Here is a 23,358-nt window from a genome sequence, read left to right as displayed (position 1 = left end):
CCTGTTACAAAGGACCTAGATTAGAAGCTTCTAAGAAATGCAGATGAATCCCTGGAGCACTGAGGAGCTTGGGCTAGAATCCAGGATGCATTTCTATTTGTGTGGCAGCTCAAGGTCAAGACAATGAAGACATGTCTTGAATTGCGTTCTTTACAAGGCAGAATTTTCATAGTAGAACAAGAGATGACATGCTAAGTGGTTAGAAACCTGGCAAACCAATTTTGCTTAATAATGCTGTCATCAGAATACTGATGAAAAATGCTGTGACGTCTGAAAGTCTAGAGTTTCCACGGTTTAGAAATCACAAAAACATGATGCTATTACATTGACTTAATATAAGAACATAAGAATTTTTATCTGGAGCCAAACACATGATTAATTGAGTTCAATATGCTGCTGTAAGCAATACCCTTCCCCTTCCCAAGACCTGACTGTGCTCTCTCTTACCTTACCCTTAAGGGTAAGTCAAATCCCAGATTTTCTTAGTAGCAAATTTATCATTTAAAATGTACATTAGCATTGTTGATGGAGCTGTGAAGGGATCCAACCATTTCTGGAGTGCCATTTGGAACTATGTCCAAAGGGCTATAAAAGCATGCATTCTCTTTGATCCAGCAATACCACTACTAGGTCTATATCCCAAAGACATCAAGAAAAGGGAGAAAGGACTTATTTGCACAAAAATATTTATAGCAGATCTTTTAGTGATGGCTAAGAACTGGAAATCAAAGGGATGCCCATCAATTGAGGAATGGCTAAACAAGATGTGGTATATGATTGTAACAGAATATTATTGTGTTATAAGAAATATATACAAGCAGGCTGATTTCAGAAAAACCTGGAAGGAGGGCAGGTAGGTGGCACAATAGATAAAGCACAGTCCCTGGAGTCAGGAGGACCTGAGTTCAAATCCAGCCTCAGACACTTGACACTGACCAGCTGTGTGACCCTGCGCAAGTCACTTAACCCTATTGCTTAGCCCCCCAAAAAAAATCCTCAGAAAAACCTGGAAAGACTTACATGAACTGATGCAACATGAAGTGAGCAGAACCAGGACAATGTCATACATAGTAATAGCAATATTGTACAATGAACAATTGTGAATGAATGACTTAGCTATTCTCAGCAATACAATGATCCAAGACAATCCCAAACAACTCATGATGAAGCATGCTATCTGACTCCAGAGAAAGAACCGATATTGTTTGAATATGGACAGAAGCATGCTATTTTCACTTTTTCATTCTTTTTCATTTACTCGAGTCTTCTTGTACACAATAACTAATGTGGAAATGTTTTACATGATTGCACATATATAACCTGTATCTGCTTAATGTCTCAGGGAGAAGGGAGGGGAAAGAAGGAGGGAAGAATAGAATTTGGGACTTAAAACCTAAAAAAATATGTTTAAAAATTGCTTTAACATGTAATTGGGTTAAAAATAAAATAACTTAAAAAAAAAGACATGCATTAGGTTTAGAGACAAGATGGTGACATATAGGAAGCACTAGAGTCATGCTCTCCCAACATTCCTCTCCAAACAACCATAAAAAATGCCTCAAATTGAATTCTGGTACAGCAGAGCCAACAAAAGGTTGAGGTGAGGGGATATATCCAGTCCAAGATAGCCTAAGAGGTCAGAAACAGAGGTCTGTGACACTGGGGTGGAGGCTGGCCTAGAGCACAGATGGTGACAATATCAGCTGTGAGCCTTGAGGAAGACTGTAACAGCAGCAGCAGTAGCTTTGAGAGCTCTCAGCCCAGAAACAACAAAGTAACTGGAAAATTATAAAGAGAATACAGAGGACTCCTAGAATAGCAGTGGGTGCAGGACTAGCTGCTATTTGGCAGCTCCACTGCTCATAACGATTTCTGGGTCATAGTTCCATGGCAGAGAGGAGTGCTAGTGCTTGTGGTCACAAGGGATCGGGCCCCTACTTAGGTAAAGATAGACCAGGAGAGCAGTGACCACATCTCTACCTGGATCACACCACCTTGGAAGCTCCAAAAACTTACATACTCACAGAACTAGCTGTGAAAATAGCAGCATAAAAAAGCCTACAGCTTGGAACAGTTCTCCCCTCTGTCCCCCTCCCATAGCTTTAACATAAATAAACATGAACTTTAACATAAAGTTTTAACATAAAAAGAAGGGCAGCATAAAAAGCTAATATAGTAACAAAGAAGCTCAACACAAACCAAGAAGACAACAATGTGAAAACAGCAAAAGCCTTTGAGCAAAGTCTCGAAGAAAAATGCAGACTGGATACAAGCCCCGCCTTCAAAAAAAATTCATGAAAGAGCTTCAGAAAAAGCAAAAAAAAATTTTTAATCAAGTAAGAGTGGTAAGGAAAAATTGGGAAGAGAAATGAGAACAATTCAAGAAAATTGTGAAAAACAAATAAACACCTTGGCAAAAGAAGTGCAAAAAATACTGAAGAAAAGCATTCCTCATAAATTAGAATTGGGCAAGTGAAAGCTAATGACTCTGTAAGATACCAAGAAACAATAAAACAAAATCTAAAGAATTAAAAAATAGAAGAAAATGTAGGATATCTCATTAGAAAACCAACTCACCTGAAAAACAAATTGAGGAAAGATAATTCAAAAATGATTATACTACTTGAAAGCCTTGATCAAAAAAAGAGACTGGACATCATCTCTCAAGAAATTATAAAAGAAAACTGCCCATCAAATTGGCTAATATGACAGAAAAAGTAAAGTCACAAATGCTGGAGGGGATGTGGAAAAATAGACTATACTAATGAATTGTTGGTGGAGTTGTGAACTGAACCAATCATTCTAGAGAACAATTTGGAACTATGGCCAAAGGGCTATAAAACTGTGCATACCCTTTGGCCCAGCAATATTCCTACTAGGCTGTTATCCCAAAGAGATCAAAGGAAAAGAAAAATGACTTATATGTGCAAAAATATTAAAAGTAGCTTTTTTGTGGTTGCAAAGAACTGAAAACTGAAATGATATCTATTTGTTGTAGAATGTCTGAAAAAATGTGGTATATGATTGTGAATACTATTATACTACAAGAAATGACAAGGGGAATGGTTTCAGAAAACCTGGGAAAACTTATATGAGCTGATGCAAAGTGAACTGAGCAGAACCAAGACAACATTGTACACAGAAACAATAATATTGTAAGGCTGATCAACAGTGAAAGACTTAGCTACTCTGATTAAGAAAATGATCCAAGACAATTCCAAAGGACTCATGATGAAAAATGCTATCCCCTCCAGGTAGAGAAATGATGAACTCTTGCCTGCAGACTGAAGCATATTTTTTTTACCTACTTTATTTTGTCTTTTTTTTTTCAATATGGCTAATATGGAAATATTTTACATGACTTCACATGTATAATTGATAGCATATTGCTTGCCTTCTCAAGGTGGAATGGGGAGTGGTTGAGGGAGGTAGAGAATTCAGAACTCAAAATTTAAAAAAAAAATTAATATTAAGTAAAATATAATTTTTTTTTAAAAAGGACACAATAGGTACCTACTAGGCACCAGGTTTTCTGTGAGGTACTGAGGATACAAAGAGGAAGCAAAAATTCCTCTATATTTAAGGAGTTCATAATCTATTAAAGGAATGAGATGTATAAAAATAACTATAATATAACCTCTTATAATTTGGCTTCCAACCTTACCATTCTACCCAAACTGCTCTCTCCAAAGTTACTTAGGATCTTTTAGTTACCAAATCCTGTGGCCTTTTCTCAATCCTCTTTCTCTTTGACTTCTCTGTAGCCTTTGACCTTGTTGATCACTCATTCCTCCTTTGTGTTCTCTTCTATCTAGTTTTTTGAGACATTGCTCTTGCCTGGTTTTCTTCCTACTTATCCGATCACTCCTCTGTCTCCTTTGCATAATCTTCCACCAGATCATACCCTCTAACCTTAAGAGTCCCTCAGGGTTCTATCCTGGGCCTTCTCTTCTTCCTTTATACTACTTGACTTGGTGATCTTATCCGCTCCTATAGATTTAATTACTATCTTTTTGCTAATTATTCTCAAATCTACCTTTTCTGCCCCAGTCTCTCTGCTGACCCCCAATCTTTCATCTCCAAAAGGCATTTGGAGATGAGAGACTGGAGGCCTGGAGAGAGGTTTGTGATAATAGTAAACTTTATATTGTTTGATGTTATCGTTATAGTAATAGTACTCCATTATATATTCACTTAGGCTACCATTATAATGCCCATAAAGCATATAGGCAAAGACAGACAGGGTTGTACTTGTCCACTTTTATGGCCTATGCTAATTCTTTCAGTCATTTAACACTTTCATCTTCTGACTAGATATAACTCCTGACTGGCTGTAGTGGTTTCTGAGTCGTACCTCTCCAGCTACCTTAAATAGTTAATTTAACTAGATCCTCACCAGTTCTGGTTCCAATACAAAATTCCTCTTATCTGAGCCTCACCAAAGCCTGGTATTGACAAGTGACCCCAAGAACTTCTCTACCACATCTGGGTCTGAATAAGAATGCTCCCTCCTACATCTGGCACCACTTACTTGTTTTCCACCAAGTCCATTTTAGGGTATATAATTTCACTTTGTTGTTGTTCAGTCATACAGCTTTAATAACCTGCCCAGGGTCACACAACTAGTAAGTCCAAGGCCAGATTTGAACTCACGTAGATGAATCTTCCTGACCCCAGGCCCAGCTTAATTCTCTTGTTCTGTTTAACCAACTAATGTTAATTAGCTTTTTCAAAAGATAGAGCAAGCCCAGAAGTATAAACATTTCCCCTCAGCATCTGGGAGGACATTTCCCCCTATATGACCTCAGTCTCTAGGGAGAATGGTCTCAAATAACACAGTTTCTACATAGCATCAGTCCTACCAAGTTCACATCCAAATGCAGTACAGCATCTAGATAAAACCAAATCTCAGCTATCATTGGGCTGGGTCCTGAAAGTTACTCCTCATTCCTCCAACTCTCAAAGCTGTACTGGCAGGCTATAAAGTCGAGCATGGACCCTATTCCTGGACCTCCTGGTGACTGCTTCTTTAATCTTTCAAAGCTATCTCCCATCTCCTTCCCTTTTAGGTGACTCAACAACCAGAGAAATATTAGGAGAGCCATGGTGGAGAGATAAAGGTCTGAAGCCTCAGGCCTCTTCCCACAGAGGGCTTAGTCTTTATGCCCTCACTTGAACATGCCTTCAAGACCCAGCTCGAATTCTTCCTTCTCCACAGGAAGCCTTTCCCATTCCCTTTTAATTTTAATTACGTGCCACCTTCCTTGTTTATCCTATATATAGCTTGTTTGTACATATAGTTATTTGCGTGTTGTCTCCCCTGTTAGATTGTGAGCTCATCAAGAGTAAGGACTGCCTTTTGCTCTACTTTATATCCTCAGTGCTTAGCACAGTGCCTAGCACATTGAAGGTGCTTAATAAATGCTCAGGGCAGCTAGGTAGTACAGTGGAGAGAGTGCTGGGCCTGGAGTCAGGAAGACCTGAGTTCAAATCTGGCTTCAGACACTAGCTGTATGACCCTGGGCAAGTCACTTAACCCTGTTTGCCTCAGTTTCTCTAGCTATAAAATGAGCTGGAGAAGGAAATGGTAAACCACTCCAGTATCTTTGCCAAGAAAAGCCCAAAAGAGGTCATGAAGAGTTGGACATGACTGAAATAACTACAAATAAATGCTTATTGACTGACTAACCCATGGTCACACAATTAGTCAGTGTCAGCAACCGAATTCAAACCCAAGTATCCTCTGACTAGTCCTTTTTTTTTTTTTTACCATTTAATAAAACATTCTAGAATTTTGCCACAAAATAAAATCAGGCTTGCCGTGCTCTGCCTATAGTTTGTACAGTCCAAATCTTCAGTATTTTGATAAATGGGCTGTCACTGACTCTTTTCCAGTCCTGTGAAACTTCTTCCAATCTTCATTCTTTTTTCCAAGATCACAAATAAGGGCTCAACAATCACACTTACCAGTTCTTTTGATATGCTTTTCACTGAGGAAAATTAAGTGTTTTTTTTAATTCCTGGATAACTTAAAAAAATTTTTTTAAACAAAATATAACTTGTTTTAATCAGCCAAAATTCATCTTCTCTTCCTCCCACTTTAAGCCCCCATTCCACCAAGAACACAATACGAAACTCATTATAAATATACAGTTAATGAAAACAAATTTCCACATTAGTCATTGTCCAAAAAAAAAGATCATCTCATTCTGAATCCTTCACCTTGATATCTTGGGAGGTGGGTAGTATCTTTCATCATTAATCTTCTGGAATCTTGCTTAGTCATAATGCTGATACGTGTTCAGCAGTATAGTATTCCATTACATTTACATAATGGCATGTTCATCTATTCCTCAATTTATAGGCACCCACTCAGATTCCCATTCACCTCAAAAAGAGCTATAAATATTTTTTGTACATCCTTGGAGTTTGTTTTGCTTAGGACTAGTCCTTCTCTTAATCCATCCTTCCTCTAAGTCTCTTTCTCCCTTTTTCTCTTTTCCCCTCCTTTTCTCTTCTTGAGTAAAATGTATTTCTGCTTCCAACTGTGTTTGTATATATTCTTTCTTCTTTCGTCCAATTCACATGAAAATGAGATTCAAGTGCCAATTGCTCCTACTTTGTTTGTATGGATATCTACTTGTGCACACTGATTATGTTAGATAATGTTCCCTAACCTTTCTTTCCCTTCCCCTATAGTGTGTTCTTCTTCCCTGTTCTTTCTATTCTTTTCATAAGATTATCAAGACATAATAAGACTCGGTGTAATTAGACTCGCTTTATCAACTTGGATGATGATAGGGTTCATAGGGATATATCTATGTATATACATACATATATATGCATATATGCATTCTCCCCATATTTGAATGTAACCAGTTCATCCTTTTAAAGACCTTTATCACTGTGAATTCATTTGCTTTTTTATGAACTTCAAAATTCTATGCAGATTTAAGGCTTTTCATCAGAAATGCTTGGAAGTCTTCTATTTCATTAAAGATCCATTTACCCCCCTGAAATACTACTCAGTTTTGCTAGTTAAGTTAATCTTGACTCATATCTTTTGCTTTCTGGAACATCATATTCCAAATTCTCTATTTTTTTGTAGTGATAGCTACTAAATTTGGGTAATCCTGACTGTGGTTTGTTGGTACTTGAATTCTTTCTTTCTGGTTACTTGCAGTGGTTTTTCTTTGACCTGGAAATTCTAGATTTTGGGGGTTTGTGTGTGTGTGTGTGTGTGTGTGTGAGTTTTTTTTTCTTCAGGGATTGCCTAGTGGATTCTTTCTATTTCCATTTTGCCCTCTGGTTCTAAGAATTCTGGACAGTTTCTCTTATGATTTCTGGAAATATGATAAAGGCTTTTTTTGTGTTGGCAGTGGCATTCAGATTGTCCAATGATACTTAAATATTTTTTCCTCAATTTGTTTTCCAGGTCAATTGTTTTTGTTATGAAACACTTTACATTTCCTTTATTTTTATTTCAGCCTTTTGATTATGTTTTAATATTTTTTGTTTCCTCATGAAGTCATTGACTTCTATCTGGTCCATTCTATTTCCAGAAAGTTTGATGTTTGGACAATATTTTGTACCTCTTGTGCCAAGCTGTTCCAGCTCCTTCTGTCACTGCTTTTACTTCTTTTCCAATTTCTTTCCTCAAGTACTCTTATTCTATTTATTGAAACATTTTTATCTTTTTAAAAACTGTTGCTTTATCTCTCCCAGGAATTCTAGTTGAATTTATGCCCAAGCTGTTTTTTTTCTTCTGTTTTTTTTTCTTTTTTGTAGATGTTTTGGAGCCATTCTCTTCTATGTTTCTGTCTTGAGCATCCTTGCCACCATAATAGCTCATTAATGTATGGTCCTTTTTTTATTTGCCCATTCTTACTGCCAACTTCTTGACTTCAGAGTTGATGTTAGGACTGAACTCTGAGGCACTTAAAAAGGGAAAGTTTGAGCTAGTTTTCTTACTGCTTTTTGGGGGTATTGAGTGTTTTGTTTGCGATCTTAGGGATAAGCTGGGGACATTTGAACTTGATATCTAGCATACTAATGATTTATTTATATTTGAATAAATATCACTTATTTGAATAAAAGAACTATAATGCTATTTTTTTGTACTTTGTCTATGCAATAGATGAAACAGATGTTTCCTTGGGCAGATTACTCATCAATTATTATTAATTACTAGAAATAAAACAAATAAATACCCATTTCAAGTCCCAAATGAATTGGATTACAATATCTATAAATTTCCAGCAAGTAGCATGTGGGCCTATCAGAAACTCCTGGCAAAACCATGATATCTTGCTTATGTGGGCATCTGAGTCAGGAGAAAAAAACAGCAAGTTGTCTCCTTCTCCCCCACATCTTACACAAATCTTGTTTGCTGGAAAAATGTTCCTGAGAAAAATGCATCAGTTGGGAATTCCCCGAAACAAAAGGCAAATTGTGCTACCTTACTCGGATTCCGTGCTGTAGGTTTCCTTTGTTTGTTTGTTTAATTTTCAACTCATTACTGTTTTGCCAAGGCCTCCAACACAGATGGACTTTATTCCTGCAAAACTACCTGAGGCAAAACACCATCCAGAAACAAACAAGCATCCAGACCAGCTATAGATACTCCAAGGAACATTACTGTTAAGAACTCAAGAAGACTAAGAATAGGACCTTGCATGATAATATCCCCTGGCATGCATATATCAACACCCCTAGCCTTAGATATATATAATTATCTAACCAATCAAGGGGTGGTGCCTTTTTGTAGGGCTGTTCCTGTATTAGTGAGTTGTACAAATGTTGAATAACTCCTTCAACTGTTGCAAAAGCCAAAGAATGGTAGAAACAATAGCCGCTGGTATTTATGTAGCTCTTTATGTTTTGCAAAGTACTTTAATATAACGCCATTTTTATAGTCCTTTAAGACTGACAAGAATTTAAATGCATTCTCATTAGATGCTCACAACAACCATGTGAAGAAGTTACAATGGATATTTATGAGGAGATTGTGGGTGGACTACCTACCAAGAAGAAGCAAGCAATCAAGGATCATCAGCTGTCAGGCAGGGTATTATTACTCATAGGCATGCAAGTGTATGAACTCCCCCAGCCCTTCAGTCCCATGGCCAGCCATGGGTGGTGGCACAGGCATACAGAAGAATGCATGCCCCTATCAGGAGCACAGAGTTCTGGATCTCTACCCTTATGTCTTATTGTTGTTACTGGACAAATTGACAGAGGCCAAGGGGGAGAGGATTTTAGGGGCAGCTGGTGGCCTCAACTTCAACCTCTCCTTATTAATCAAAAGGACATTATGATTAGGAAAGTCTGTTAACCTAGTCTACCTGGATTAGAGTTTGCTAGGCTAATTATGGCCAGGAGATTCTTACGCTAATTGTCTAAATGAAACTGACTAGACAGGTTACTAAGTGAAAAAAGTGCCCAGTTACTTACACAGGTGATTCAGTCAATGACCAAACACGGAGTCAGTTCTGTCAGTTAGGCCTAGCAATGGACCGGTCATCACAGTATTATCCCTATTATACAGATTAAGAAACTTGAGAATTAATGAAGTCTTAACTTACCCGTGATCAAATAATACATGTCAGAGGCAAGATGGATTGGAGTCTCGGTTTCTTCTAACTCCAAGTCCAATGCTTTTTTTTTTCTCCATTGCCCCATATTGCCACTCTAGAAATGTTATTCTTGGCAAAAATTATCACTTCCTTTACTTTATGACTGTGGTGATTCTGTAGGGGATATTGTTAAAATAACAACGTTAAAGACTTTGAAAGAAATTCTGCTGGCTTGAAACGGCCCTAATGAGGATAATCACAGCTGATCTGTGATGAAATTCCTAGTTTCCCTCAAATCTTAACTCAAGCACCACCTCCTACATTAATTAGAATTTTGCTGATCCCTCCATGCTGACACTGCTTGCCCCCTTGCCCCTCAATCTTTTCTTGCATTTACTTTGTATATATTTTGCATTTGCTTATATGTTTCTAGTACCTATTGTTTCCCCCAATAGAATGTAAGCTCCTTGAGGTCAGGAAATGTTTTATTTTAGTCTTTATAGGGCAGCTTGATGGTGAAGTAGATATTATGCTGAACCTGGAGTAAGGAAGACCATTACTATGAGCCCTTTGCAAGTCATTTAGCCCTATTTGCCTCAGTTTCCTCATCTGAAAAAATGGAGATAATAACATCATTTTCCTCATAGGTTTGTATGAGGAAAAAAATGAGATAATATGTGTAAAGTATTTTGCAAGCCTTAAAGTGCTACAAAAATGCTAGCTATTTTATTATTATTATTCCCCTAATAATTAATACAGAAGTGTCATCAGACATGTGGCCAAGGCTACACGTAGCCCACAACACTCCTGGTGGCAAGCTGGGCCAAATTAAAATATAATTGGTAAATATTTAACAAAATAAATAAAAATATAATAAAACATATGTAATATTAACATGATTTTCTAAGTCAATATGTGGCCCATGGTGATCTTTACTTAGGGTTTAGTGACCATTGTTTCTATTTGAGTTTGACACCACTAACTTACCACAACTTCCTAACACATAAGAGGTACTTAATAAACTGATTGAATGAATGAATGATCTACCCATGTGGATGAAATACCAATGTCATAATAGCCCATCAGCACTTTGGCTGCAGGACCTAAATTATTGCAGAGAGCTATTATAATCCAAATCTGTAGCTTTTAATAAGAGAAACATGATAAATGTGAGTGAGGAATAGATGCAGACTATGTTCTTATTTGTCATATAAATTCTCAGTTAAGTCTAGATTGAGATGATGAAGTCAAGTCTTGAGATATCACCCCATTTAGCAAGAATGACTTCAGTTACTGAACATGGAGTGACATGTTGAGTGATAAGAAATTTGGCAAAGTCTTGTTGTTAACATTTTACAATTCATTTCAGAGTATCTTTCATAGTTTGTGTTGTTCTGTTAGCATGTCCAATAGCTTGAGGCTTTTGAGGTATGCTAGTGACAAACCAGATTTATCCTCAGATAAAATTCCTTTCCACAAATTGTTTGAAATCAACTCAGATAAAGGTTGACAACAAAAGATAGGATAATGTCTATCAAATACTAGGCTGCAAATAACTGGGACAGAGCTACTATTGTAGTAGAGATTTGAAAGTGAATCAAGAGCACTTTGGACCATTTTGAGAAGGTCAGGCCCTAGAAACATCCTATGACATCAGGATAGATTTTTGAGTAAGGTTTCTAGGTCACTCCCCATGGAAAAGAAGTATCATTGGAGAGTTGTGCTAAGTAATCTGGTATGTGCTCTATTCCCTTAAAGTTGTTCTGATTAATCTGAATCATTTCCAGACAACTAGATGTAATTTCAAGCCTATGTTTTCAGAAGAACAATCCTCAAATGAGCTGCATACAATGTGACCACTTGTGGTGAGAGTAATTTACTAAACCTCCTTTCCCTATAGGTTGAGCCAATTTTTCTTTTTCTTTTTTTATTTAATATTTTATCTTCCCCCAATTACTTTAAAAACAATTTTTAACATCCACTTAAAATTCTTTTGAGTTCCAAACTCTCTCCCTCCTTCTCTCCCCTCCCTTCCCACATTGAGAAGGCAAACAATTTTATATAGGTTATACATGTGCAGTCATGCAAAATGTATTTCCATGTTAGTCTTTTGTGAGAGAAAACAAAGACAAAAAAAACCCCAAGAAAAATAAAGAAAAATATGCTAAGATCTATATTCAGACCCCATCAATTTTTTCTCTGGATATGGATAGCATCTTTAATAATAAGTCCTTCAAAATTGTCTTGGATAGGGGGCAGCTAGGTGGCACAGTGGATAGAACACTGGCCCTGTAGTCAGGAGCATCTGAGTTCAAATCCCTCCTCAGACACATAACACTTACTAGCTGTGTGACTCTGGGCAAGTCATTTGACTCCAATTGCTTCATGAAACAAACAAAAAAATTTGTCTTGGACTGTTGTATTGCTGAGAATAGCCAAGTGATTCAGAGTTGATCACACAATATTATTGTTACTGAATACAGTGTTCTACTGCTTCTGCTCATTTCACTTTGCATCAGTTCATGTAAGTGTTTCCAGGTTTTTTTTTAAATAATATTTTATTTTTTTCACAATTACATGTTAAAACACTTTTCAACAATTAAAAAAAAAGTTTTCAGTTCCAGATTCTATCCCTCTGTGCCTCCCTCCCCTATGCCTTCCCTTGAGACAGTAAGCAATCTGATACAGGTTCACATGGGCAATCATATGAAACATTTCCACGTTAGCCATTTTGTACAGGAAGACTTTAACAAAAAGAAAAGAAAAGAAGAGGAAGAAAAAAACACTATGTTTCAGTCTGTATTCAGACAATTTCAGCTCTTTCTCTGGAGGCGGATAGCATTTTTCATCATGAATCCTTTGGGATTGTCTTGGATCACTGCACTACTGAGAATAGCTAAGTCATTCACAATTCTTCATCATACAACATTGCTGTTACTGTGTACAATGTTCTCCTGGTTCTGCTCACTTTGCTTTGCATCAGTTCATGTAAGTCTGTCCAGGTTTTTCTTTCTGGTTTTTCAGAAAGCATCCTGCTCATCATTTCTTATAGCACAGTAATATTCCATTACAATCATATACCATAACTTATTCAGCCACTCCCCAAATGACAGGCATCCCCTCAATTTCTGACTCTTTGTCACTACAAAAATTGCTGCTATAAATATTTTTTTTGTATAGATAGGTCCTTTCCCTTTTTTAAAATTTCATTGGGATACAGATCTAATAGTGGTATTGCTGGATCAAATGATATGCACAGTTTGCCCTTTGGCCATAGTTCCAAATTGCTTTCCAGAATGATTGGATCAGTACTTAGCTCTACCAATAGTGTATCAGTGTCCCAATTTTCCCACATCTCCTCCAACATTTATCATTTTCCTTTTCTGTCATATTAGCCAATCTGATACGTGTGAGGTGGTACATCAGAATTGTTTTAATTTGCAATTCTCTGATCAATAGGGATTTAGAGCATTTTTTTTAATGTAACTACAGATAGCTTTGATTTCTTCATCTGAAAACTACCTGGTCATATCCTTTGGCCGTTTATAAACTGAGGAATAGCTCTTATTTCTATAAATTTGACCTGATTATATATTTGAGAAATGAGGTCTTTATCAGAGAAATCTGCTGTAATTTTTTCATAGATATGATTACTATCTATTTCCCTCCATCTTATTTCCCCTTTCATTTTACCCTTTCTCTCCTTTCATCATGTCCATTCTCAAAAATGTTTTGCTTCTGACTTTTACCTCCCCCATCCGCCTTCATTCTTTCACATCCCCCCTTCCCTTATTCCCTTCCCTCCTATTTTCTTATAAGGAAAGATAGATTTCCATATTCAACTGAGTGAGTATTTTATTCCCTCTTAGAACCAGTTCTAATGAGAGTAAGGTTCATATACTTCCCACCACATTCTCCATCTTACCCTCCTCTGTAAAAGTTCTTTTTTGCCTCTTTTGTGTCAGATAATTTACCTTTCCCTTTCACCTTCTCCCAGTGCATTCCTCTTTCTCATCCTTTAATTTAATTTTTTTAGATAATTTTTCCATCATATTCAACCTGCATCTGTGTCTTCTGTCTACATATACTCCTTCTAACTGCCCTAATAATAAAAAAGTTTTTAGGAGTTACAAGTATCATGTTTCCCATATAGAAATGTAAACAGGTTAACCTTATTGAAACCTTTATGATTTCTCTTTCCTGTTTATCTTTTTATGCTTCTTTTGAGTCTTGAATTTGAAAGTCAAAATTTCTATTCAGCTCTGGTCTTTCCATCAGGAATGCTTGAAATTAAATTTTTCATTAAATTTATTTAAAATATTTCATTAACATCCATTTTTCCCTGAAGGATTATACTCATTTTTTCTGGATAGGTGATTCTAGGTTGTGATCCTAACTCTTTTGCCCTCTAGAATATCATACTCCAGGCCCTCCCATCCTTTAATGTAGAAGCTGCTAAATCTTGTGTTATTCTAACTGTGGTTCTATTTGAATTGTTTCTTTTTGGCTGTTTGCAATACTTTCTCTTTGACCTGGGAGTTCCAGAATTTAGCTATAATATTCTGGGAAGTTTTCATTTTGGGATCTCTTTCAGGAGGTAATCAGTGGATTCTTTCAATTTTTATTTTACCTTTTGGTTCTAGAATATCATGGCAGTTTTCCTTGATAATTTCTTGAAAGGTGATGTCTAGGCATTTTTTTTTTACCATGGCTTTCAAGTAGTCCAATAATTCTTAAATTATCTCTCCTGGATCTATTTTCCAGGTGTCAGTTTTTTTCAATGAGATATTTCACATTTCTTCTATTTCTTCATTCTTTTGATTTTGTTTGTTTCTTGATGTCTCATAAAGTCGTTAGCTTCCACTTGCCCAATTCTAATATTTTTTTTGGCCATGGGGTTAAGTGACTTGCCCAGGGTCACACAGCTAGTAAGTGTTATATGTCTGAGGCCGGATTTGTACTCAGGCCCTCCTGAATCCAGGGCCAGTGCTCTATCCTCTGTGCCGCCTAGCTGCCCCTCCAATTCTAATTTTCAAGGAATTATTTTCTTCAGTGAGTGTTTGTATCTCCTTTTCCACTTAGCCAATTCTACTTTTTGAGGAGTTGTTTTCTTCAGTGAATTTTGTAGCTCTTTTTCCATTAGGCCAATTTTGTTTTTTAAGGAGTTCTTCTCTTCACTAGATTTTTGTGCCTCTTTTACCATTTGGCCTGTTCTGTTTTTTAAGGTGTAATTTTCTTCAGTGTTTTTTTGTGCTTCCTTTACCAGGCCGTTGACTCTTTTTTCATTATTTTCTTGCGTCACTCTCATGTCTTTTCCAGTTTTTGCCTCTCCCAATCTTACTTGATTTTTAAAACCCTTTTTGAGTTCTTCCAGGAATTCTTTTTGGGCCTGAGACAAATTCACATTTTTTTTGGAGGCTTTGGATGTAGGAGTTTTGACTTTGCTGTCTTTTTCTGACTTTGTGTTTCGATCTTCCCTGTTACCATAGTAACTTTCTGTAGCCAGGATCTTTTCCTGCTCTTTGCTCATTTTCCAGCCTATTTATTGACTTTTAACTCTTTACCAAAGTGGGGCTCTACTTCTGGAGTGGAGGGAGCACTGTCCCAAGTTTCAGGTTCTTTATGCAGCTATTTTCAGAGATAATTCTGGGAACCTTTTCATGTGGCATGATCTAAGGAAAAGTGTGTTTACTACTCTCCTGGCCTTTGGTCTATACGCGATCACAAGCACTCTTTTCGGCTCTGGAACTGTGACCAGGGTCTCAGTTGCCCTATCATAGCAAGTTCTGGTGTGCTAGTGCTCCTCTTTGCTTTGGGACTAAGACCCAGGACTGCAACCCAGATCCATGTATGAGCAACGCAACAGAGTTCTGTCCCTAGTGCCAGCAAAGGGATCCCTGTAATCTTCTTCTATCCAAATGTCTGACCCCCTATAGGCTGAGAGGCCTAGAAACCACCACTGCTGCCACTGATTCAGTTGCCCTCAAAGCCTACTGCTAGTTTGCTAGGGTATGGCCTGCACTAGGCTGTACTTCACTCTCATCCTGGTGCAACAGACCTTTTATACCAACCTTCTAAGTTGTCTTGCACTGGAATATTGTTTCACTCTGTCATTTTGTGGGTTCTGCTACTCCAGCATTTGTTTTGATTTAAAGTTGTTTGGAGGTGTTATGTGAAGAGCTCAGGAGAGTCCCTGCCTTTTCTCCATTGTCTTGGCTCTACCTCTAATTTTTCTTTTTTAAAATTAAAATTTGGGGGGGTTACATTTTAAATTCTGAACTCTTTCTCTCCTTCCTTCCCCAACTCTGCACTAAAGGCCACTATCTGATGTAGATACGTAAAACTATACCACGCACATTTCTATCAGTTCCTTCTCTGGAGGTAGATAACATCTTCCTTCGCAGGTCTTTTATAGTTGATTTATGTATTTATCTTACTCAGAATAACTTAGTGGTTCACAATTGTTCTTTGAACAATATTACTGTTACTGTATCCAACTTTTTCCTTCGCTCTTCTCATTTTACTCTTCGTTATTTCATGCCAGTCTTTCCATGTTTTTCTAAAATCAACCAGTTTACTATTTCTTATAGCAAAGTAGTATTCCACCACAATCTTATACCACAACTTGTTTAGTCCTTCCCTAACTGATAGGCATCTCCTCAATTTTCAGTTCTTTGTCACCACAAAGAGAGTTGTCCACGTCAAAATAGGTCATTTTCTCCCTCTATCATTTTAGTTAATCTGATGGTTGTGAGATAATATCTCAAAGCTGTTTTAATTTGCATTTCTCTACTCAATGATTTAGACCATTTTTTCATATGACTATATATAATTTTGATTTCTTCATCAAAAAACTGCCTGTTCATGTACTTGACCATTTATTAATTGGGGAATTATTCATACTCTTATAATTTGAAAAAGTTTTTCATGTATTTGATATAAAACCTTTGCACAATATCTCTTCTTCCTCCCCTCCAATTTTCTGCTTTCCTTCTAATCATGGCTACATTGGTCTTATTTGTACCAACCCTTTTTAATTTAATGTAATCAAAATTATTCATTTTGTATTTTACAATGCTCTCCATCTCTTGTTTATTCATAAATTTTCCTCCTATGCATAGGTCTGATAGTTAATATGTCCCATGTTCTTCTGATTTCCTTAAGATAACTCCCTTTATTTCTAGGTCATATATCTATTTTGACCTTATCTTGGTAAATGTCGTAAGATATTGGTCTGTACTCAATTTCTGCCAGACTGTTTTCCCAACAATTTTTACGAAACAGTGAATTCTTATCCCAAAAGCTTCAATCTTTACATTTATCAACATAAGCTTGCTATAATCATTCACTATGTATTGTACATCTACTCTATTCCACTGATCCACCAATTCTATTTCTCAGCCAGTACCAGTTTTGATAATTACCACTTTGTAACACAGCTTAAGATCATACTGCTGAACCACCTTCCTTTACATTTTTTCATTAATTCCTCTGATATTCTTGATCTTTTGTTCTTCCAAATGAATTTTGTTATTTTTTCTAGCTCAAATAATTTTTTGATAATTTAATTAGGATGGCATTGAATAAGAAGATTAGTTTAGGTAGAATTGTCATTTTTGTCATATTCACTCAGCCCACCCATGAACAACTAATATTTTCCCAATTATTTAAATCTGATTTTATTTGTATAAAAGATGTTTTATAATTGTGTTCCTGTAGTTCTTGGCTTTGTCTTGGAAGGTGTACTCCCAGGTATTTTATGCTGCCTACAGCTGTTTTAAATGGGGTATCTCTTATTATCTCTTCTTACAGGATTTTGTTGGTGATATATAGAAATGCTGATGATCTATATGGGTTTATTTTACATCCTGCTATTTGCTAAAATTATTTTTCAACTAATTTTTTAGTTGAATCTCTAGGACTTTCCAAATATATCGTCATATCATCTGCAGAAAGAGATAGTTTTGTTACGTCATTGCCCATTCTGATTCCTTCTATTTCTTTTTCTTCCCATTGCTATTGCTAGCATTTCTAAAACATTATTGAATAATACTGGTGATAACAAGTATCCTTATTTCACTCCTGATCTCATTGGGAAGGCCTCTAGCTTGTCCCCATTACAGATAATGCTTGCTGATGGTTTTGGGTAGATGCTTCTTATCATTTTAAGGAAAATCCATTTATACCTATGCTTTCAAGTTTTTAATAGGAATGAGTGTTGTATTTTGTCAAAAGTTTTTTTTTTAGCATCTAACAATATAATTGTGATTTTTGTTACTTTTCTTATTGATATAATCAGTTATATTAGTAATTTTCCTTATGTTCAACCAGCACTGTGTTCCTGGTACTTGGACTCAAAATATAATCTTTGTGATATATTGTTATAGTCTCCTAGCTAGCTTTTTATTTAGGATTTTTGCATCCATATTCATTAATGAAATTGGTCTACAGTTTTTTCTCTGTTTTTGGTCTTCCTGGTTTAGGTATCAGAACCATATTTGTTTCATGAAATGAGTTTGATAAGACTTCTTTGCCTACTATTCCAAATAATTTATTTAATATTGGAATTAGTTGATCTTTAAATGTTTGTTAGAATTCACTTATAAATCCATCTGGTCCTGATTACTTTTTTCTTAGGAAGCTCATTGATGTTCTGTTCAATTTCTTTTTCTAAAACAAGTTTATTTAGATATTCTATTTCCTTTTCGGTTAATCTAAGCAGTTTATAGTTTTATTAATATTCTTTCATTTCATCTAAATTGTTATTTCTATTGATATGTAATTGGGCAAAATAACTCCTAATGATTGCTTTGATTTTATCTTCATTAGTGGTATATTCACTTTTTCATTTTTGATATTAGTGATTTGATTTCTTTTTAAAAATTATATTAAACAGTGGTTTATCCATTTTGTTGTTTTTTCATAAAACTAACTTCTAGTTTATTTATTAATTCAATAGTTTTCTTAGATTCAGTTATATTAATCTTGCCTTTAATTTGTAGGATTTTCAATTTAGTGTTTAATTAGAGATTTTTAACATTCTTTTTCTAATTTTTTAATTTGCATATCCATTTCATTGGTCTGCTCTTTCCCTACTTTATTGATATAAGCATCTAGAGATACAAAATTTCCTCTGCTTGCTGCTTTTGCTGCATTCCATAGGTTTTGGTATGTTGTCTCATTTGTATGAGATAATTGCTCCATTTTACATTTCCCTATCCAATTTTATTGTTTGGGATCATCCCATAATCAATTCAACTCTAATCCTTCTCTCTATGTATGCTCTTTCAAACTACCCAAGTAATGATAACATTTTTGAGAATTACAGATAATGTTTTCCCATATAAGAAGTAAACAATTTGACCTTAATTAAGTTTCTTATAATTAGTTTTTAGTGTTTACCATCTTACGTTTCTCTTGATTCCTGTAGGTAAAATTTTCCATTCAGTTCTGCTCTTTTCCTCAGGAATACCTGAAAGTCATTTAATTCATTACACATACATTCCTCTCCCCCCTCCCCCCGCCCCCCCATGCATGATGGCACTTAGCTTCCCTGGGTGTTTTCTTGGTTGCAAACCCAGCTCCTTTGTTCTTTGAAATGTAATGCTCCATGCCCTTTGGTCTTTTAATGTGGAAGCTGCTAAATTTTGTGTTATCCTGACTGTAGCTCCACAGTATGTAAATTATTGGGGGGGTTTCCCCCTAGTTGCTTTTAGTATTTTTCCCTTGGCTGGGAGCTTCAAAATTTAACTAATAATATTCCCATGAGTTTTCATCTTGGGATCTCTTTCAGATTGTAATTGGTATACTTTTTAAATGTCTATTTTACCATGTAGTTCTAAAACTACAGAGCAATTTTCCTTAAAATTTTTTGAAGTATAGTGTCTAGACTCTATTTTTTTAGATTTTTAAAAAAAAATTATAACTTTCAGATAGCCCAACAATTCTTATATTGTCTCTCCTTGATCTGTTTTTCAGGTCAGTTGTTTTTCTAATAAGATGTTTGACATTCTCTTCTATTTTTTAATTCTTTGTATTTTGTTTTATTATTTCTTAGTGTCTTATAAAGTCATTAGCTTCTCCTTTTCCAATTCTCATTTTTAAGGAGCTTTTTTCTGTAAGTTTTTGGATCTCTTTTTCTAATTAGTTGACTTTTAAAATAATTTTCTTTATTTTTTTGCATCACTATTTTCACTTATTTTTCTTCAATATCTCTTTACTTGATTTTTAAAATGCTTTTAAAGCTCAAGAACTCTTTTTGGGCTTGTGACCATTTTATATTTTTCTTTGTAGTAGAAGTAGCTGTTTTAACTTCACTATCTTCTTCTGAGTTTGAACCCAGGTCTTCTCTATCACCATAGTAGCTATCTATGGTCAGTTTCTCTCTTTTTTGCTTACCAATTGTTTTTTTTTTTAGCAGCTCATTTCTTGGCTGTTAAATTTGCATTAAAGCCAGGATCTAGTTCTGAGGTGCAGGGGAATAATGTCTCAGGATTCAGGTTTTTCATGCTGTTGTTTTCTAAACTCTATCTGTGGGGCTGACTTCAGGTACTCCTCTCCCCTCCTGTGTCTCAACCAGGGCCCCCAGCAATACTGTCACCACAAATGGTCTTACTTCTTGTGGTTTCTCCTGCTGCTGCAAGCTTCAACTCATCCTTCTGTCCTGGAACTGAAACCAGGGACTCTGCCTTACTGAGAGTGCCCACAGCCAAGACAGCCCCTGCCCCCTTGTCTCAGTACCGCTCCTCACCCACAGCCACAGCATGGACCATCATCTAGTCAGGACACCTGGACCCTCAAATTTAGCACTAGCCTTTAATCTTCCCCTGATCATACTGTCTATGGGGTAAAAGTTCCTGAAGCTGAGGCTGCTACCCAATGTGGCTGCCCCCAGGATTTGTTTTTTGTTGATTCCATGTTATTTGCCTGGAGGTGTCTGTATTTCAATCAGGCCAGACTACCACCTGGTGAGGTCGGGTTTTTTTTTTTAACATCCTCCCAAGTTGTCTTAAGCTGGACAACTGCTTTACTCTGACTTTTAATTATTTCTGCCACTGAAAATTAAATTTGTTATTTTAAGTTGTTTGTGGGAAAATTTGGGTAATTTTCCTGCCTTATTCTGCCACCTTCCCAGAATCCTCCCCTTTGAGCTAATGTTTCATTAAAAGATATTGAGATTGTCTTCAAAATTTAAATGGTTTAGGGGACTAAGAATTAAGCCACTTATTTTACCTTCCCAGTTGCCTTGTTACAAGGATAGGATGTCTTCCTCTGACCATAGGTGAGCAGCATGAAGAAAACTGTGCCCACCTGAATCAATGCTTTATTCTGGATAAACATTCCTTCCCTATTCTGTGTGTCCTTCTCCTGCTATGGCTAAGTAAACCCCCATTTGTTAACTGTTGGATGGATTACAAGTGTCATTTCATTCAAATTTTGATTCTAAAAGGTACAAAAAAAATTGTTGTAGGGAAAAGAAAAAAAAACTGAGAGCAGCTGTAAGTTGAGGCCTGATTAGTTTGTATTGACTGTCCTTTTCTGACACTTCATTATTCAAGGATATTTATTAATTCATTCTGGGGTCTAGTCTCTGTGACTGGGCTTAGCAAATTTAAGTAATTTGAAAAAATTCTTTCATTTTCAAGTTTTAAGCTTTATTCTGTCTCCATCCCAAACTCCACCGGAGTCACTCACTGTTACTCTCTAGCACATCTGTGGATGTAGAATTGTGTAGAGGACAGAGCTTTGGCAGCAGAGGCAGGAGAGGCCAGATCTCCACTGGGACAGCGTTGTTGAGGACATTCTTTTACAGGTATAGGGTGGAATAGATGGAAACTGAGGTCCCTTCTCACTTTGAAATTCTTTGAGACCTAGGTTTAAACTGCACCTCTGACATAGACTGGTTGTGTAACCATGGACAAATCTTTCTGAGACTCAGTTTCTTACAGGTAAAATGGGTAAAATTATAACTGCTATACCTACCTCATAAGGTTTTTTGAGTGGCTCAACTGAGAAAACATACCAGGCTATATCTATCTATCTATCTATCTATCTATCTATCTATCTATCTATCTATCTGTCTGTCTGTCTGTCTGTCTGTCTGTCTGTCTGTCTATCTATCTATCTATCTATCCACACACAGACACACATATATACATACATACATATATATGGCAGTTCTTATTTATATTAGGTTATTATGCTTCTTTTTAATGATATCTTTATCATGACATCAACAGAAAACTCACAGAAAGTTTTTAAGGAATCCTACGTGATTTTGATACATTTAGTTTCTGAGCAAAGAAAGGAAATACCAAATTGGAATTTCTTGGATTAAGGAAACTGCTGTTGTTATCTTATCCAAAATAATGTGCATATATTTCATGAAATACTCATTTCAAAAACAAAGCAACAGCACAAGCCTTTCTGGAGCGATTCAGTTTCCATATTTTGCTTCCTGAGGAGGCAACTACTGATGAGTTACATTTCCTATTGGCAAAAGATGTTTTGTACAATAGAACTCATCAGTATGAGGAACTTTTCAAAAATTTTAAGCAGTAATTGACTTCTGAATCTGTGCTAGCATAGGACAAGAAACACATGCTAGCACAATGTCTGGCACCTAAAGAAGTCATGCTTCTTTTATTTGGTTATAGCCTATATTCTACAATAAATAATAGGTTATTAAGAATAGTTTTTATGCTTTCTGCCTTTGTCTTAAGTTTCTATGTCCTTTCTGTCCTTTTAAAAGTTACTTTCTATAATAAAAGTACCTAATTGTATTCAGTTTATATTACATGAAAAGGACTGGAGGGAGCAACTATTATAATCTCTGATAATAGGTCTTAAAGTTAGAAGGGACCTTACAGGTTGTTTAGTCCAACCCTCTGCTTTTCTAGATATGCAAACTGAGGGCCAAAGAAATTAAGCAACTTGTCCAAGGGCACAGCTGAATTGAGGTATGAAAACAGGTGCTCAGGATCCAAATCCAACATTCTTTACATTGTACCATATTGTCTCTTAACATGCCTTTACAATTCATTGTGCCATTAAATGTTTTTTTTAATTGTTCACTTGTTTTAGTCATATCTGACTCTGTGACCCCATTGGGGGTTTTCTTGGGAAAGATAATGGAGTGGTTTGCCATTTCCCTCTCCAGCTTATTTTACAGATGAGGAATGTGTGGCAAATAGAATTAAGTGACTTGCCCAAGGTCACACAGCTAGTGTCTGAAGCAGGATCTGAACTCAGGTCCTCCCTACTCTGGTCCTGGCACTCTATCTACTATACCACTCAGCTGTCCCATGCTGTAAAATAGCCATTGCTATTCAAGTCTTTGTATTCTTTCATTATTTACAGGTGATTACTATGCTTCTAATATTTGAGTACAATATCTTACTCTCATTGTCAGATAGTTTTGGTACTTAATAGAAGTTTATTTAACATTATTGAATAAATATTAAGTTACTTCTCTTATTATTCTCCTACTTCTTAGAGATGTCAACATGAAATAAAGATTACCAAACCTTTGACCCAGCAATAGCAATTCTTGGGCTGTATCCCAAATAGATCATAAAAATGAGAAAAGGACCTACATATTCAAAAATATTTATAGCAGCTCTTTTTGTGGTGGCAAAGAAATTGAGGGGATGCCCATCAATTGGGGAATGGCTGAACAAGTTGTGGTATGTGAATGTTTGTTTGTTTGTTTGTTTTGCTTTTTGGTGAGGTAATCAGAGTTAAGTGACTTGCCCAGGGTCACACAGCTAGTAAAGGTCAAGTG

The sequence above is a fragment of the Phascolarctos cinereus genome, unplaced genomic scaffold, assembly GCF_003287225.1.
Source record: "Phascolarctos cinereus isolate Bilbo 61053 unplaced genomic scaffold, phaCin_HiC Scaffold_4;HRSCAF=312, whole genome shotgun sequence".
NCBI lineage: Eukaryota > Metazoa > Chordata > Mammalia > Diprotodontia > Phascolarctidae > Phascolarctos > Phascolarctos cinereus.
The sequence above is the reverse complement of the archived record's forward strand: the minus strand, read 5'-3'. Positions refer to the sequence as shown.